The sequence below is a fragment of the Coturnix japonica genome, chromosome 12 (genome assembly GCF_054131305.1).
Source record: "Coturnix japonica strain WE chromosome 12, WE-NBRP24, whole genome shotgun sequence".
NCBI lineage: Eukaryota > Metazoa > Chordata > Aves > Galliformes > Phasianidae > Coturnix > Coturnix japonica.
This window is the reverse complement of record NC_140674.1, coordinates 20,420,598-20,437,992: the sequence shown is the minus strand read 5'-3', so window position 1 is coordinate 20,437,992 and position 17,395 is coordinate 20,420,598. Positions and strand designations below refer to the sequence as shown.

At 38.4% G+C, this 17,395-nt stretch overlaps 1 long non-coding RNA gene across 7 annotated transcripts in view; it reads left to right on the top strand.

Annotated features, from left to right (window-relative positions):
- The window catches only part of LOC107318349 (uncharacterized), a 67,222-nt gene extending 50,033 nt beyond the window's left edge, over positions 1 to 17,189 (top strand). For 3 of the 7 annotated variants that reach the window (XR_014933610.1, XR_014933613.1, XR_014933614.1), the window contains 5 exons: positions 48 to 173; positions 11,541 to 11,677; positions 12,756 to 13,763; positions 15,053 to 15,197; positions 16,466 to 17,189. This is a non-coding gene — a long non-coding RNA (uncharacterized LOC107318349). The remainder of the gene's footprint in view (positions 1 to 47; positions 174 to 11,540; positions 11,678 to 12,755; positions 13,764 to 15,052; positions 15,198 to 16,465) is intronic. The other 4 variants (XR_014933612.1, XR_014933611.1, XR_014933616.1 and 1 more) reach the window with 4 other exon arrangements.
- The last annotated feature ends 206 nt before the right edge of the window (positions 17,190 to 17,395 follow it).

The window sequence follows — 17,395 nt, the reverse complement described above, 5'->3', positions numbered from 1 at the left end:
TTCATAATCATGGATTACACATTGCAATTAATTATTATTATTATCAGTAATAGGTAAAATTGGACCTATTGAAATATCAGACTTTGTCTTGTGGATGGATCGCTGCCATCGGTGCTGGGAGCATGGAAGAAATATCCTCCAAACAAAGGATTTCGTAGGATGCAAATATACAGGTACGGCTCTTCCAATCCTGCTGTTCTTTTTGCAGTTGTATGTATAAGATTTTGTAGTAAAGCAATAACAAAATACTTAAAAAGAATCAGAATTCATCTGAGATGCAGATATCACTTTTAATCATAATTTGCCAATCAAGCCATACATTTTGTAATGAATTAATAACCTACTTGCTGACTTAGCTTTGCCTGTTTCTTTCAGTATCATATTGTCTTATGAAGCAATTTATAAACTTGGTGAGAAACTGTACGGCATAGTGTGAAATATTAGAAACTGTGCCTAGAACTTGATCAAAATTGATAGATTTCTACTGGGTAGATCATAAATTCAGTGCTTCCCTTAATGCAGTTCTGTTATTGCTTGCATACTGGTTGCTGTCATGCTACTGAAAACTGATTTAAGTAGATATAGGAAATTTTGCTTGTAAAATGGTGGGATCCATAAATAAGGCATTGAAAACTGGTTTATGATTATTTTTGACATGTAAGATTTTCTGGTTTGATTTAGTTTGTAGTGGCTTCCAAGATCCCAACACAGCTTGGAAAACAAGAATTTAAAACAAAACAAAAGTAAAATGCTGAACTGTGAGCACTACTTGAGTTCAATACAACTCTTTATGTATAAATAACAGCAAAGTCACTGATTCTTGCTAAGGGCTGTTATTGACTTAAAGAGAAATCTCACAAACATCAGTCAATAGGTAGATTTGGCCATTAGATTTTTACTACTAAGTGAAATGAACTGAAGAAATGACCTGAAGTTAACTAAGTATGTTATGTTTTGCAAAGCTGTGTTTCCATGAGAAAGTGTAATTGTAATAAAAATAAAGGTTTTCATGAAAGAGCAGATACTTAATGGTATAACATTCAGTAGGAAGAAAAAAAAAAAAAAGAAAGAAAAAGAAAAAGAAAAAGGGAAGATATATTTGTGTTTCATGCAGCCACTGCCACTAAGCAGCGTAGATTGTATTTCTGTTGCTATTCCTGGCATACATAGATCACATGGAGTCACTGCAGTGACAAGGGACTGAATCTCATTGTAGACTTTTCTAATGTATCTGGCTACAAGAGGGGTATGGTGATGGCTCTGCAACACCGACTCTGCGCTCCTCTGGGGTGGAGAGCTGCTCACTCAATAATGAACAAGCGTCCTCCTCTTTCCCTTTTGTTCCCAAGAAGGTAGCTGTAGTCCAGGCATTTCTATGACCTCTTCCTTCTAGAACAAAAGGTTAATTTTGAACACTTAAGTTTCTAAGAGAAGTCCTGATATCTATTTATTTTTACTTAAGGAGAGCAAACTCTCATCTGTAAGAGAGCTCTGAAGGATCTGCTCAGAAAAATTCACTGTTGTTAAACGCTTGAATACACAGAGCTGAAACAATTAGAAAGGTCTTAGAAAGGTTTAGAAAGAAATTACAAGTGTCTCTACTCAATAATGTAGGCAGTAAAGCAACGTAGCAAATGGAAACAATTAGGTACAAGCTCCAAGGGCTTCGATAGGGCCAGGTCAGCTGTCTCTTTATGAAGATACTAGAAATGGGTCCGTGAATTTGGTGGCATTTTCCAGTAATTCTGGCAACTTCAGATAATACTGAGATATTAAATAGAGGTTTTCAGCACTAAGATTGTTTGCATGCAAAAAAACAATCAACCAGAACTAACCCTTTTATGTATTACTTTAAACAATGAGTAAACAATGGTCTTATATTAACTTGATTTCTGTTTGCTTTCATATTTCAAGATACTGTATCCAAATTTAAGATGATTCAGTAACTTGATGCACATGCTAAAATATGGTCTGCCTTCATAATAATAACCCATGCAGTGAAAACATTGTGGCTGCTTCTTTTCAAGTGACCCTTTTGCAAGGGCACAACAGAACACAACCCAAATGGACTGTGTTACTGACTACTGTATTCCTTTCATTGCTCCCTATTACTGAGGCATCAAGGTCCGGCTTTACAAAAAGTAATTTAAAATCAATTTTATCACTTTTAAATAAGAAATCAGTCCCAAATTTTCCACTTAGCACTATCAGCTTATATATAAATGTCTTCTTTGACAAACTATAAGGGTAATTGTGTTCTAGAGAAACATTATAGAACAAACAAATTTTATGGTCTGAAGATATTGAACTGATCTGTCAGCAGTTTTGTTCTAGGCAAATACTTTCCTATTGGGCATTTTCTTTACCAGCAATTATTGTGTTTTCCTTCATGGACCCCTTCTGTGAAAACATCAAGATATTGCATTTTAACCAGTGGGTTTTATTTATAGTTATCTAAAATCTGTTGCAAGGTGCCTGATTGTATCATCTACAGATGGTGTTTTCATTGACATTCCTTGACTGTACTCTACTGTATTTGCATGTTTCTCAGTTGCTATTAGTTAAACAGTCATTGGGGTAATGATCGTTTGTAATAGGTGGCAGAAGCCCCAAGGCCATATCTGCAAGCCTGGGGCAGAGATCTTGGGGAGCCATCCCTGACCTTAGCAGGTCAGGTCAGAACAACTCTATCCCAGTGCTCATGCTGGTATCTCTGTGTCCCAACCTCCCTGGCCCCCAGGCTGTGTCACTGTGCTCCCAGTAATTACTCTGTGTGCCTTTTTACTGTAAAATGACTGTGAAAATAGTTCTACCACAAGTTGTTGCAATGCCTGTAGTGTGATGATGAGGTTGCGTCATGTCGTGTGGCCTGTAGGAATGTCTGAGGACTCAGGGCTTGCAGGAAGTGTATGTGGGCTGTGCAGAGCCTTTTTGTTGGTACTGCTTGAGTTGACAGATATCTGGAAAGAAATGCCATCTTCTTGTTTTGCTCCCAATGAGTGGAAATTTAACATATGCTTATTGGGAGTGATTAGTGCTGAAAGACAAGGTATTTTACAGGTTTAGTGTATAATCTTTTTAATAGTTTACTGCATTTAAGTTGTCATGACACAGCCTACAGTATTATGGCTTAGCAAAGTTATTTTTATAGCAGTGGTGATCAAATGGGTGAGGTGTGGTTTCAGGTTCAGGTTGTACCTCTCTCACCCTCATTTTACTATTCAAAGCTGTGGTAAATAATGTAAGATAAAAGGGCATTTAAACTTCAGGAAATAGATGAGACCACATGATTAGCCATTCCTGTTCTTGATGGCATCTCAATCATACTGCTGTCAGTACGTCTCTGCCTTGCCACAATGTGGGACAATGAGCATCTTGGCTGATTTTCAGAACTTTGGGCAAATGGTGCAAGTCCTTCTCCAGTCCAACAGGTAACCAGAATATATATTGACAGCCATGGAACAGATAACTGTTTCTTAGGTATGCTGTCTTTTTTGTAGTATCTTCTCCAGGAAATGTAGCAAAAATGCAGAAAACCATTGTTCTCCTGTAACAAAAGTCACATTTTCAGTTGTGCTCATTCTGAATTTTTTTTCTTGATGATTATTTCAAGAGTAGCTTTTTCTCTGCAGTGAAGCGTGACCTTTCTTTTCAACATGAACTTTACAGTGTGCTCATTTCCCCAATAAGCTAATAAGGGAATGTGTGTGGATATATATATATAAAAGAAAAGAAAAGAAAAAAAATAAAGAAAATGAAGCTCACTTGTAAATTCCTAGCACACTCCCATTTTATCTCTTGTCCTCATAGATGACCTTTTATCACCCATGTTAGACAAAATCTCTTCATGTTGTAGCACTTGCAGATGAAATTATGGTTTTGGCTAGACATGTTCTACAGATGTGCATAAGACCAGCAGAAATACTGCTCATTTCCATTTGTTCCCTGCCTACTGAATAGGGTTTATTTCATACAGCAGGTACTGAAGCATACTATTGACCTCTGCAATTTGCTGCCAAGTGACTGAAGTGGTAACGAGCTATCTATGAAAGGTGAAAAATTGCCATTCAGGCTTTGTGTGCCTAATGGACATTAAAACATTCAGGTGTGGTTTTTGGACTGTGGCTTAAGTTACACGCAGTATTAGAAGCCTGAAATCAACCTTTATTTCCTCCAGACTTAGCTGGAATACCAGACTCTTAGAAATCCTTTCAAAACACTTTCATCATTATTACTGTAATCACTGCACAAGTGGGAAATCCTGTACAGAATGCCTCTTGTTGCTATGGGACGTTGTGGTGGCAGTTCTGCTCTCAAATTGATATTATCAATCACAATTTAGTCATTACAGGTTTGCAGCAAGATTGTTGGCCTGCAAATTGTTCCTACTTTTGCTGCATGAGACTGAAGATCTATAGCACTGCGGAGTCTTAAAACATTGTATTTTTTCTTTAAGTTGTATGAATATTATTTGACTCTACCCAGATTTTATTTTTAGTAGAGGTACTTCCTTGCCTGTGCTGCACACTGCTGATTCCATATAGGAAAACACAAGAATGGTCTTCACAGAGCCTTTTAAACTAGAGGACTCTTTGCAACTGAGGCAGAAGATGTATTTCAGGGGAAATCAGGTTTTTTGTTGTTGTTGTTTTGTATTAAACAGTGCTATATTCAGTGCTGATTTCCTCATTGCCCCCACTGAAAACAGGGGCATGATCTAGCCACATATTAGCAGCTCCTTGCTGGAACAAACCAAGCTGAGATGGAGCATGACAGTTCCCAGCTCCATGCACAAGCTGCAAAATTCTTGCCTTGCTTCTGAGTTGTGGATTTCATCTTAGCTCTTTCAGAAAGGAGAAAAAAAAGTTCATAATACAGTCTAGGCACATCTTCAGTACCAAATCCTCCTTTATCCTCCATGTCTGCCCCAGTACATGGGTCATGCAGAAGTAGAGAGGGAGGTGGAGGAGAGTACAGAAGTCTTGATTTATGAGCCCAGAAATCAAAGGATATTTTCCAACCCTTCAGCACTAGTCTGTACTGGGATTTTCCAGCAGGAATTCTAAAGAATTGCCTGCAGATCTGGCTTTTCTGAGTTATCCAATATGCTTACATTTGTTTGCATATATGTGACTAATAGTAGAGCTAGAGGGCAAGCCTTCACCACTGTGCAAACCCCAATGTTAGGAATGAAGTTCTAATTAAATCTGTCTGTGTTCTCTGTGGCAGTGGGACGGTGGCCTTTGACTGGCATACTCCAAGAGACACTGCTTCTGTTATCTCTAGTCCAAGAAATTGTGATGTCCAGTTTTGAACACTGAACTGCAGCTCAAGTATTTCTCTCACTGTGTGATTAGGAGGTGCTTGAGCTCCCAGTTAAAGCAGCTTTCCTCTACCTGGCAGCTACAAAAGCCTGGAGATACTGCTGTTGCCTTGTGCAATCATATAAGTGCCTCTCATTAGAAGAAGAGTTTCTTTTCCCCACTTGGAAGATCAAGGCTAGACTTCTTTATTACTTTTAATTTGTCGAGAAAAGGCACGTAACATCATCTGGATGAAACTGACCATCTTCTGTACAATTAAATTGGTCAAAAATTAAAGGTCTGAAACCAGAAGCCTAGACTGGAAATCAGTGCTGCAGGATATGCTGGAGACACAGGATGGCTACAGCAGAGATTAATATTTGTAAATGAAGAACTGTAGAAGAGACTTAACTGTTGGTAGTCCGAGAAAAAGACTGAGTAACAGTTAAAGGGAAATTATCAGATATGACTCTTTAAGCATAGCCAAATGAAGAAATACTGATTTCATTAAATGGGAAACCTCGGAAGTACCTGCATGCCCTACTACAGCCTGTCATGTAAAGTTTATGTGGAAACCTATACGGTAGAATGCAGAATCAGTTCTGAGTTGCTTTCTGTCATGTTTTTCATATCTTTGATTGCTCTAATTCTTGTTCTAAAACTCAAACAAAAAAACATTATCAGTTATCTTGTAGAAAAGTGCTCCTCTTGCCACGCAAAGATGTTTTATGATTATATATTGCACATCTCTCACATTCATTTAGCGCAGTAAACAATACAAAGACAGCTTGTAGGAAATGAATCCTCTCTGCATTATCTTATTATCAGAAGCTGCATGCGTTTCCTCTAGCAGAAAGAGTGCAGGAATTATTACGTTTATACATTGAATTATAATATTAAATCACCACACAAGAGGCGAATAATTGGCCTCCTCGAGCCCTCCCCACCCCCCATTTCCAGGTTCTGTGTTTAGATTTCAGTATTCAATAAACTAGTGAATTTCTCCGCTAAAAGCTGAATGTAGAGACAAATGTGATGAGTGGGATCTCTGTGATGATGGAAAATTCATTAACTTCTTCTAAAGCAGATCTTAAAGATCAGACAGCAAAATATCCATGTGATATGAGGTTCTAGTGGAGAGAGTGCCAGTCTCTCTTCTCAGATGACAAGCCACAGGATGTGAAGGAACAACCCCAAGTTGCTCCAGTGAGTGTATAGATTGCATGTTAGGAAGAATTCACTCATGGATAAGGGGGCCAAGCACTGGGAAAGGTTCCCCAGGTGTGTCAAGTGTTCCCATCTTAGAGGGATTCTAAGATGTGTGTGGGTGTGGCACTAAGGGACATGGTCTAGTGATAGGACTCAGTAGGTTGGGTTGATAGCTGGACTCATTGATCTTGAATGTTTTTTCCAATGCAGATGATTCTGTTCTGGGGATAGCTTAGCTGCTGACATAGGCTTGTTTTGATTCAAAGCAAAACCAGAAGTGTATTTTTCCAAAGCCAGTTTTGCTTGGCTAAGAAATAAGAATGGGCTGAAAAACAAAATTGAGGCTGTTTTGTAATACTCAGCACTTGTTAAAGAGAAGATGAAGTAATTACCATACCAGGATGGTTTGTATGTAGATAAATGTCTGAAGGTAATGAGAATAAACTCAGCAAAACAGAATTATGTAGAAAATTTGCCTCCTATCAAATGTCCTCATTGTTTATGTACCCTGACAGAGGGAATGTTTAATATCTGAACAACCACTTAGAGGGTACACTGGGACTAATAAGCAGCCTAATCCTCAAAGTACCTTAGCGCTTCTAAATGTCATTAAAAGTCACTCCACAAGATAAGAGCTAAATATATATTCTAGCTATCAAAACCAGATTGCTGTGGGAAGTGTATGAAACTGTGCATGTATAATACCCTTCTCTTAGTATTAGAAGATCAGTTATTTATCACTAGAGAATGATGGGGAGGGGAGGGCTCCTATGTCCTTTCCTTTTCCTTTGAATCCTGTTAACAACACCTAATGATCCAACACTTGCTTAACTATTTGCAAAAAGGCTAATTTGATGCTGAGGAGGAAATGACTGTGGCATAAACATTTCTATTCACATAGATAAAACCGTTGTAAAGAGGAATTTTTATAGAACTTTTCCATAGCTGTGATAGGTTACAGCATACAGATAGGACTGGAGAACACATTTCCTAAGTCATTCACAAGCTCAGCATAAGCTTCTAAATCTATGGTGCTGCACATAACATTGGGTTTTTGCAGAAGAATTTCTCAGGACTGCATTGAACTCTTTAAAGTTTACTTACTTCAAGTGTCCTCCTGAATGACTAACTGGCACTCAAGAATGTAATGAGCCATTTTAGAACGATTATAATCTTTGAGCATTTTTCTACTTAGTAGAAGAGGTTAAAATTCCCAATCACTGCACAGTGCAAACTCCAACTTATCTGCACAGTATCAGAACTGGCACCCTTTGTGTTGCTGTCTTCGCTCTAATTATGTATAAAATAACAGTTGATCTATAACTGGAGTAATGATTTGCTCTTCTGTAAATGAAAAGAATCCTTGACATATAACTCTCTTGTGTACATTTGAAATTAGTGCTTTTTACACTAATTGATTCTCAGGATCATAGTGTGGTTGTGTGAGGAGGATTGTGGTCCTCATGTAGAAACTGAGCTGTTCTTCTCATTTTTAATGTGTGTTTTTTCACTTATTGGCTATGTAATAAATAGTTAAGATTATAAAACAAACAAACAAACAAAAAGATAAAACAGGGCACTTTAGATAAATAACTTAACCAAGATAAAATATTTTTGTAGATTAATGAGATAGCACAAAAATCCTTTGTATTTTATTTAATAATCTTGAAAAGTGTTCCTAATTAGAGTATATATTTGTCTCTAAATTTCTCCCAAATCCTATTTTAAGGTAATGAATACTGAGTAATGGTGGCTTACTGAGTTATCTTTCACATTTTTCAAATTTCTTAGCATAGAAATCTAGATTTTAGTTACTCTGCTCCTCCAAACAGTTTTATGCATACAATCTGACTATGTAACCCTTGATGCTTTGGAAACCAAAGAGAAGAACTTCACCAGACCACCAGATTTCCAATGACATGTTGTACTTCCAGTGTTTTGTTAATGTAAGGTGTTGTCTTCGCCTTGCAGGATAGAGGATATGCCAAAAATCTGTGTCGGTTCAAAAAGTGACTGGAAGGAAGAAAAGAATCCACTGCAGAAAATCCTTAGAGGAAAAATCTATCACATAGAAAGGTTTCACCTCAGCTTCAGGGTATCCTTGAACCACTAATAGCTGCAGGCTGGGAAGGTATTCTGGGGAATATGGTTGTGTTCTGTAAATACGGGCTGTAGGCAGTGTTGAAGGACGTGGGACTATGTGCATGTTCATTTTGAGCTGGACCAGCCATTCCTGTGTATATTGAGTGTGTGTTTTCCAAAAGAAAACAAAACCTCTCTGAGAGATTCTTCTGTCTTTCTATTTTTTGTTATTCCAATCCAGTCTGTCTTCTGGGCCAGGGAGCCCTAGGCAGATGGTGGATGAGGGAGGAGCACCCGAGGGGCTGGCGGCATCTCTTGCAGACCAACATGCCTTGGTCTCTCTGTAGCTGGGAACAGTGCAGAGCTTGTTAGTGAGGTACAGGTATCAGCAGATAATAAACAGGATTGTTGTGAAAAACAAAACAAAAAAGCATGGAATAAGAAACAGTTTATTTATGGTGTATTGACAAGGATATGGAAAAAATCCCAAGAGTTCATAACAGGAAGACACAGTATCATGGCTAATAAATTTTATTTTACAGTGAAATCTACCTGTGGCTGGAGAGGTTGATATTAAAAGCAACAGTGAACTGTGTGCAGCAACAGGCATGGCTCCTGCCTTCTCTTGGTTGGGCTGTCCAAAAAGCACAACGACGCATGTGGGAATTACAGCTGGAGGCATGAGCTATGTTTTCCCCAGTAGATCAATTTTTCTGACTTTAGAACAATGAAAGAAGCATAACATGTTATAAATTGAAATTAGCCTGCATGGTTTTAACTGTACAGTTGGCAAAGGTCATTAAATAATGTCATTCCCAGCCACGCACCACAGGGAGCCATCTATTGTTTATTATCTAGCATTCTGATGGAAGTAAAAATGATTAATTTTTACCATCTCATGTATAATTTACTTATTAATGTTCCCTGTGAGACAAGCTGGTCTTGATTATTTGGCTAATGCATACTGAAGCTGAGCTTCGTATTTTTCTTTGAGATTAGGGCAGTTATTGTTTTCTGCGAACCGTGGACATTTGAGATCCAGTGTAATAAAGTAGGTATTGAATAGCATTCAATAGGAGAGAAAGAAAAATAAAATGCTGAAATGGATCATGACTGTTCAGGATGTTTATGAGATCCCCAAACATCCCATTCCCAAGTGCAAAAGCATCCATTCACCAAAGCCTAAACTGAAACATCTTTACATTTATTTTAATTTTTCTAGTTTTTGTTCAAGTTCTAGAAAAACATTTCATTTTATACTTGAATTTAGGCATGGGTTAGTCAGATTACTTCAGTTTTCATCAAGAGGAGCACATAATAAATTAGGACTTTCTCATTTTAAAGCCTGAAATGCGCCCTGGTTGATATGAGGACAACGACTGTGTGGTTGCTGAAGTATGTTGTCAGTTTTTGGCCTTCAAGGGCTAAATCACATTTTGAGATAAATGCTGCTCTTAAAGTAATCAATATTGAGTACTGTGAGTTCTATGTACATTTAGTTAGAATACATTTATAATAACAAGAAACACCTTAAATTTAGTATTAATTTTGTTAGCTGCTGTTCATAATCGTTAGGCAGTTTTAAAATATACCTTATTTTATAATTACATTGTAATAAAAGCCACTGAGAGACTAGGAGAAGAGACACGTCTGTAAATGATTATATGATCTGGCATCAATACCTCTCTGAATTTGTTCTGTGCTGCTTCATATTTTCAGCTTTCACTTTGCAATTACGCTGTCCCTCTGTCAGGCCCAGCAGATCATGTTTCTTGTGCATGAGGTTTAACTCTGACTTCCACTTCAAGGATACAAACTTATTCTATGTTTCTTTAGCATTTTACCCAATCCTGATTTCACTAATAGCTTAACAATAATAATAATAATAACAAATTTTCTTTTCCTAATAAAAAGATTTAGGTCTGTATCAGTAAAAGCATATTTACATAGTTATGTTGAATAATCACTAGTGTCAGACTCTTTGGAGAAAAGTTAAGATGATGCCTTTCCTAATGACGCAGATCAGCAATGCTTCAAAAGAAGAATTTGTTGAATTTCTACCTGGAAGTTGTCTCATGTCTCTCCTGCTCCTTAAATCAAATATTACACAGCACCAGGGTATGTCAGACCCAGCAGTCCCATAAGATGAAATGAAAAGGGTAGTTATTTGCAGAACCTTCAGAACACATGAAAAAGAATTTGTGGTTGAGGTTGTTCAAAGGAGGCTAAAGGAAAGGAGGTGGAAGCAGCTGGGTGCATCCTGCCCTGAAATTCCTCATCTACAGGTTGCAGTACTTTTGATAATGATATTTCTCTATCTTCAGGAGCAGATTGATTATGTGTAGTTCCCAAAATGATTTTTTGTACTCGCTTTTTTACTGCATGTGGGGTGCAAAGAACGTTTTGTACCATGAATAGTGTTTATATTAAAAAAAAAAAAAAAAAAATCTATGTAAGGAAAACTTGATTTTCTCAGAGCTGCTATCAGTGTAAAATTATACCTATCCTCAGTTTTTATTGATAACTGTCATAAACTGCATATGCAGGATGGGTCAGGTTATGTAGATTTTGAAACATTTTACTAAGAAGTGTGAACAGTTTTTTGGTTTTGTTTTCTGTGACCCAATACTGTACACTCCAGCTCATTATCTGATCTCCTGTTGTCATAGCCAAAGAATATCCCATCAGCCGTTGTTCATTGCTCCAGCACATCTACATTATCATGCTCTTTCTTCTCATACTTTTAAAAGTATATTTTCACATTGGCTTCTGGGCAAAGTAAAAGCTAACAGAACGGCACTCCTTCATCTGCATACCTCTGTCTTTTACATGTAGACACAGCCCTTTTCTGACTGGCATATGTGAGCAGGTGATGGAGACAAGAGGCAGACTGTAGAGACAGACGTAACTTTATATGCTACTTATCCTTCCTCTGTTCTCTTTTAGCTATGTCCAGTGTGAAGCTCCAACACACATCAGAGTCCTGCAGACACATGGCCTTCAGCTTTTGCAGAGGAGTTTATCCAGTTTAACTCGGCCCAGCTGATGCCAGCAGGTAGAGTTTCACTGGGAGGTGCGTAAAGGTCTGTGTCACTTTTCCACTTGCTCTTGGGAACTATTTAAGTTCATCTCTCTATGGTCAGCAGTGGCCAATAGGCAGAATAGTTGTTCACCTCTATAGTACTCTTGTCTAATTGGCGTACTAATGTCATCTCTCAGGCTCTGAGAGCAAGAGCAGGGTGTAAGCCACTCTTGCCTCTCATGAATGAACTCTTGAATCTGCTTTATTGGCTTCAATTAACTGTTGAACAGGCTAAGGTAGTACTGAGTTGTCAGAGATGAACCTCTCAAACAGCCAAGTCAGGGGGATTTTCCAGCTTGCAGATGGTCTGGAAGTTAAAAGCTGCCTTGGAAATGCTAAGTGCCACTTAACAGTGGTGAGTGCAAACTGGGTATGCTATTAGATATTTATTTCTCAACTTTTACCAGGTTTTAAGGATAAACACAATAGATTTAATAGGACAATGCCATTCTGGAGTGCTAGGAATTACACACTCGTGTTGAAGTAGTTAAAAGCAAAGGATCTCATTCCTAATAGCTTCTTATTTGTTTAGGTCTTTAGGCCAATGGCATCTTAAAGTAGACCATCTATGAAATGGTACTGAATGAAGATACTAATGTTCATTTCCAGTTTGTGCTGGTATAATTTATCCTTCAGTGCCACAGGTAATGAAGTAGCAACTCATGAATTACAAACAGGAGAAATGAAAACCTGTTCTCACTGTGTATTTATTCAGGCTGTATTGCTCTTGTACCTGAGAATCTCCTGAGGAATGGATGTGTCCTCACAGCAGCTCTCTCAGCAGGTTGTGTTTTTCCCCCTGACCAGATGGGGCCCGGGATGCCATGAGGTTAAATGGGTTGCCTGACATTACACAGGCAGTCTGGAACAAAAGTGGGAGCAGAACTGAACTCCTCTGCCTTTCAGTTCAGCGCCGCAGTCAGAAAATAATCCTGTAAAATACCTTTGTCAGGGAGCTGTGGAAATCAAGGGGAAATAAATATCAAGTGCTTTTTTGTTCAATGTATCAGATTGCTGCAAAGTAGAAGGAGCAATTGGCTAATCATTCTGAGAACATCTTTTCATCTGCTCTTTTACAGCTGCACCATTCCCACTGGTCACCAAGGTCCTAACCAGCATACTTCTGTGTGCAGGAATACTTCTGCTCTCATCTGTTCAGTCTGGTAACTGAAAGTGCAAAGAGGCAATTAGGTTCACAATTAGCCCATTAGCTAGTGCACTATCAGGGTCAGATCTAAGTTTTGGCATGTCCAAGGCTGAGAGGTTGGCCTATAGAAACATCTATCTGTATTGCATATTAAAGTATCTGCCATGGCTTTTGCCAGTGTTTCTACATTACCATCCCATGTTTGAACTGTAACTTTGCTGGAGAAGAAAAATGATTCACATTAAACAATAAGGGTTGGCAAGGATATCCTAGTCAAAACACAGTGCCTAATATACATGCAAATATTTGTGATTCAGTAAGCCTTTGGAGCAGCATCACTTTAAGGAAATCACGTTTGAAATGCTCCCAAATTGAGCCATTAATGTTTTTATCCTTATTGTGCTGTATGATTTATCCTTCAGTGCTCAAGGTAATGAAGTGTTAACCCACTGTGTGCAAAAGGGATGGAAGTAGGAAAACAGTTTTCTCTATTCATATTTACACAGCTTGTATTTATGCTCTTTCAAAGTCAAAATTGTGGTTAAGATTAGAAAACACAAACATGGCATTTTATTGTGCTGAAGGAAGGAGCTGCAACCAAAGTAAACGTGCTGTAAGTTCATATTTCATCAGAAAAGGCTTGATCAATATCTTATTTTAATGTATAAGGTAATGGGACATAAAAAGCATTTAAAGTCCACTTGAAGAACTGTTATTATATACTTTACATAGCTTGATACATGCATTTAGAGAAAATGGAGCATAACACACATCTTCAAGGATTTGGATTTCTAAAGAGTAACTGCAGTGTGAGGAATTGTTTTCCACAGGAGCCAATGGCTCTTCCTTGGTGCTGGATGAGCAGCTATGAAAAGTGGCCATGGCATGAGGAAACCTCTGCCACTCTGGCAAACAGCATGCAAGTCCAACATAGGCTGTAGTAAGTAAATTATGTTACTTGATTTTAGCGTCAATTTAGCGGGTGTTGATTATTGTCATTGCATGGGAGCAACCAAACTTTGGCTGCACGCAATGGAGAAAATGCCAATGGAACAAACAGAGCTCTCAGAGTTTGTAGTACTGTTCACTTTCAAAACCATCTACTATTCAGTATGAAAAATAGGCTGCTTTTTGCATTTTACTTTATCTTGTAAATGAGCCTTTTTCCCGTTAATTGTGGTAGGTGTGTGCTGCTCTACCATTTACATATAGTCTTTTGTCATCAATTTCTATTAAAACAAACTTTTAAAGGTAAAAATATATATCCCTTTGGGGTTCTGCTTAAATATTTTAAAGGCATGCTATGTTCAAAATGACAGCTCCGATATGTAATGCAGTTAATACTTAACATTTCAAAACTCAACCTTTGTTGTGCAACTTAAGAGAGAACCTGGCAGACAAGAAAAACTTATTCATGACCCACTGAAAAAAAGAATTGAGGATTTCAGTTCCTTGATCTTCCACGGATCTCCTCCAGCCTGGGAAAACCTAAAAAGATTTACAGCCCACTTTATAACATATTTTCTATAAAGCTCAGATTCTGGTTTGGAAAAGTTTTATCTCTGCTTTCAATTGCATTAACCTCATCTTTCTTTGAGAATAGGATTTCTGAGATACTTCTTTCCATCTGCAGTATAGGAACAGGAATGCTACTTGCCTTCGATCTAGCCTTGCATTTTGAAGTTTTACTTTTATGTTTGTCTGTCACTTTGTATTTGTATAGGCCCTTGTACAATCAGGCATTCATCCCTGCTAAACTCTCATTCTTCAGGTACTGTGCAGTGAATACGCGTTTGGAATTAAAATTAATTTTGAATTAATAGAAAACGAATTGCAAACTAAAACTTATCATACATTTCATACAGTAGTGCGTGAAAATTAATTAAGATTATGAAAAATAACTATGTGCTTTCTTGGTAATGTGGCACTTTAAATGCATTTTCGTCAGCCGAAAACAGAACATTGAATTGACAATAAATAGCTTTCATTAATATCATTCTATATACATCTTTCAGAAAGTTTATTAATTCTAGTGAGCGGTTTATGCAACTGTGAGCTAACATGCAACATTTCCTTCTGTGACATTTGAAAAAATTAGAAACTGAATCCCAATAACAGCTGCCTCCTCTGCAATAAACATCTGTTTGGCACAAATTTAGTATTTATGTTATGTATGATAAATATACACACTTGTATGCAGCAGTCTGACTTTTGCAATTTGCCACTCAGGTGGATAATTGTATTGTCCTCATTGGGATTGTAACGGGGCTACCAGATGAATATCCAGCTGCTTCCATCCCTTTGAAGGAAAGGAACACAAACCTGCAGCCTTAGCTCCCACCTGTGCTACGGAAGGGGTTCAGCATTCAGTCTGGTAAACATTGACTACTTATTTAACTTCCTGTAACAAGGAGTACAAAAACACTATTTTGCATGTAGACCCCATTCAGTGGTTTCTGGAAGACCCTTTTGAAATTCTCCTGGATGCTGCTTGTGAAATCTGGGCTTCTCACACAGGAGCTGAACTACGCTCTAGATTAAGTCTGGGAGCTGACAACTTGTGAAATATTAGTCATCTTGTGAACTCCATGCATGCGTATGTGCCAGGACTGTATTACATGCTGACATCCTAATGGCAGCAGGGATATGGCGAAGAAAGGAGGTGGTTGTGCCATCTTCTCTGCAAGAGTGCTGAGAGCAGGAGCACTGTCTTTTCCTCCCTCATTCCTCTCCTAAACATGGGCATGTCAGCTCTGGTTCTAAGCTAATATAATTATCAGAATAACTGAAAATAACAGAAAAAGTGCAGGCAGTAGAACCAAGGAGGCTGAAGTCTGAATTATGGGGACATGGTACCTTGCTGCAACACTTTTTAAAAGGGGATGACTCCAGCAGGAGGAATAGAGCCAGCGTTCTCCATCCCATCCACTTAAGTGTGTTCATCTCAGGTGTTATCGCTCTGGCTGCCAGGGCACTTTTCTGCTGCAGAGATGGCACAAATCATCTGTACTGCTCATTGACCAACATAAATTGCCATCCTCCCCACATTACATACGTTAGTCTTTTAGGTATACATATATATGCTTCCCATATCAGGTCATATTTGCCATTAATTGTTTTTTTGTTGCATTTATGATGGAGCAATGTTCAGTTTATAGAAAACTTAACTTTTAAAAGGCTTCAGGCAGAATTTCTGTGGTGTGTGGAACAGTGAATATTAAGCTTGCTTGTCATCAACATCTAGAGTGTGTGATGCTCTATGAAAGCCACATCTCCCTGCTCAGTATATTTAAAGCTTACCAGTTCCCAGCATTTCAAAAGTGGCTGCTTTGGTACATAATTCCCATCAGAAATTAAGTTTCTGGAATATTAAAAAAAAAATAAAAGAGAAAAAAAAGTTGAGACTGCATTGTTTCGAGGTCATGCCACATCATTTATGCAAAGTGGTTTCAGGCAGAACAGAAGTAATAAACAACCAGTTCTTTCAGGGATTTTTTTGTTTCTTTTTCACTGAGGAATGTTTCTTACCAAAAAGATGTGGCGATTCCCACCAGGATTAAGCTAATTTCATAAGAAAAGAGGTAATGATTTTCTTACATGTAAGTGTAAAGTAATTGATTGCTTGCTTTGCATTCCTTGTAGGTTTAGTAGCAGATTGGCAAGGTGACATAACAACTATTTACAAGTCTATGTGCTGTCTGAAGTTACTAAGGTAACTAAATTGCACAGCAGTCTGCTTGGAAGTCCCTAAGAAGATAAAGTTGTCAGTGCTGCCCCACTTCGAAAACATCAGGTACCGACCCTTCTCTGTATTATTTGGGATCTAATGAGAAGCAGACATCATTTGGTCATGACGGTATAGACAGCTTGCGGAACAATTGCAATACAATATATTTCTTCCCCTCCATTCAGCCCTGCTTTCTGAAGAATATCGCTGACTGGCTGAAACGTTGCCCATGCAACATCTGCTCTTCAGCTGTACTTCTCACAGTGGCTTCAGATGAAGAAGGAATAAGACCCAGGAGATCTGCATCCTCCAAGTCTGAGACCAACCAGAGCAGCTCCTGTTTGCATAGGATTTGTACACCGTTATCACTGAAAGAATAAATATTTCAACGTGAGAGTGAACCTCAGCTGGCAAAGCTGTGTCTAACAGAGGGCTGTGAACAAGCTCCATGCAATTGAGAAGGATGCTGGCTGAAATGAACTGGAGGTCTTCCACTTTAACATGGATTTTATGCTTGGTGTCATGCGGACAGCACTGGCATGAGGATGATTTCAGTCCCTGATACGTCAGTAAAAACAAAGGGGTTGTTTAAACTCGGCATTGACACAAATGAAATAAAAGCTGAGCTGTTGTCTGGTGTCTTCGTGTACTTGGTGGTTGTTCTAGAAGGGGTAAGGAAGCTGCTGGCAGCACGCAACACATAGCAATTTCAACGCTTGAAAGGAGTAAATAGACGGCAGGAGGGCAGGGGGCCCGAGGCACTTTAAGGCCTTCAGTGCCCCGCCCCAACTGTTAACGAGCTCATTAACAGCCATTGCACCTTTCTCCTTTATACCCATCCCAGG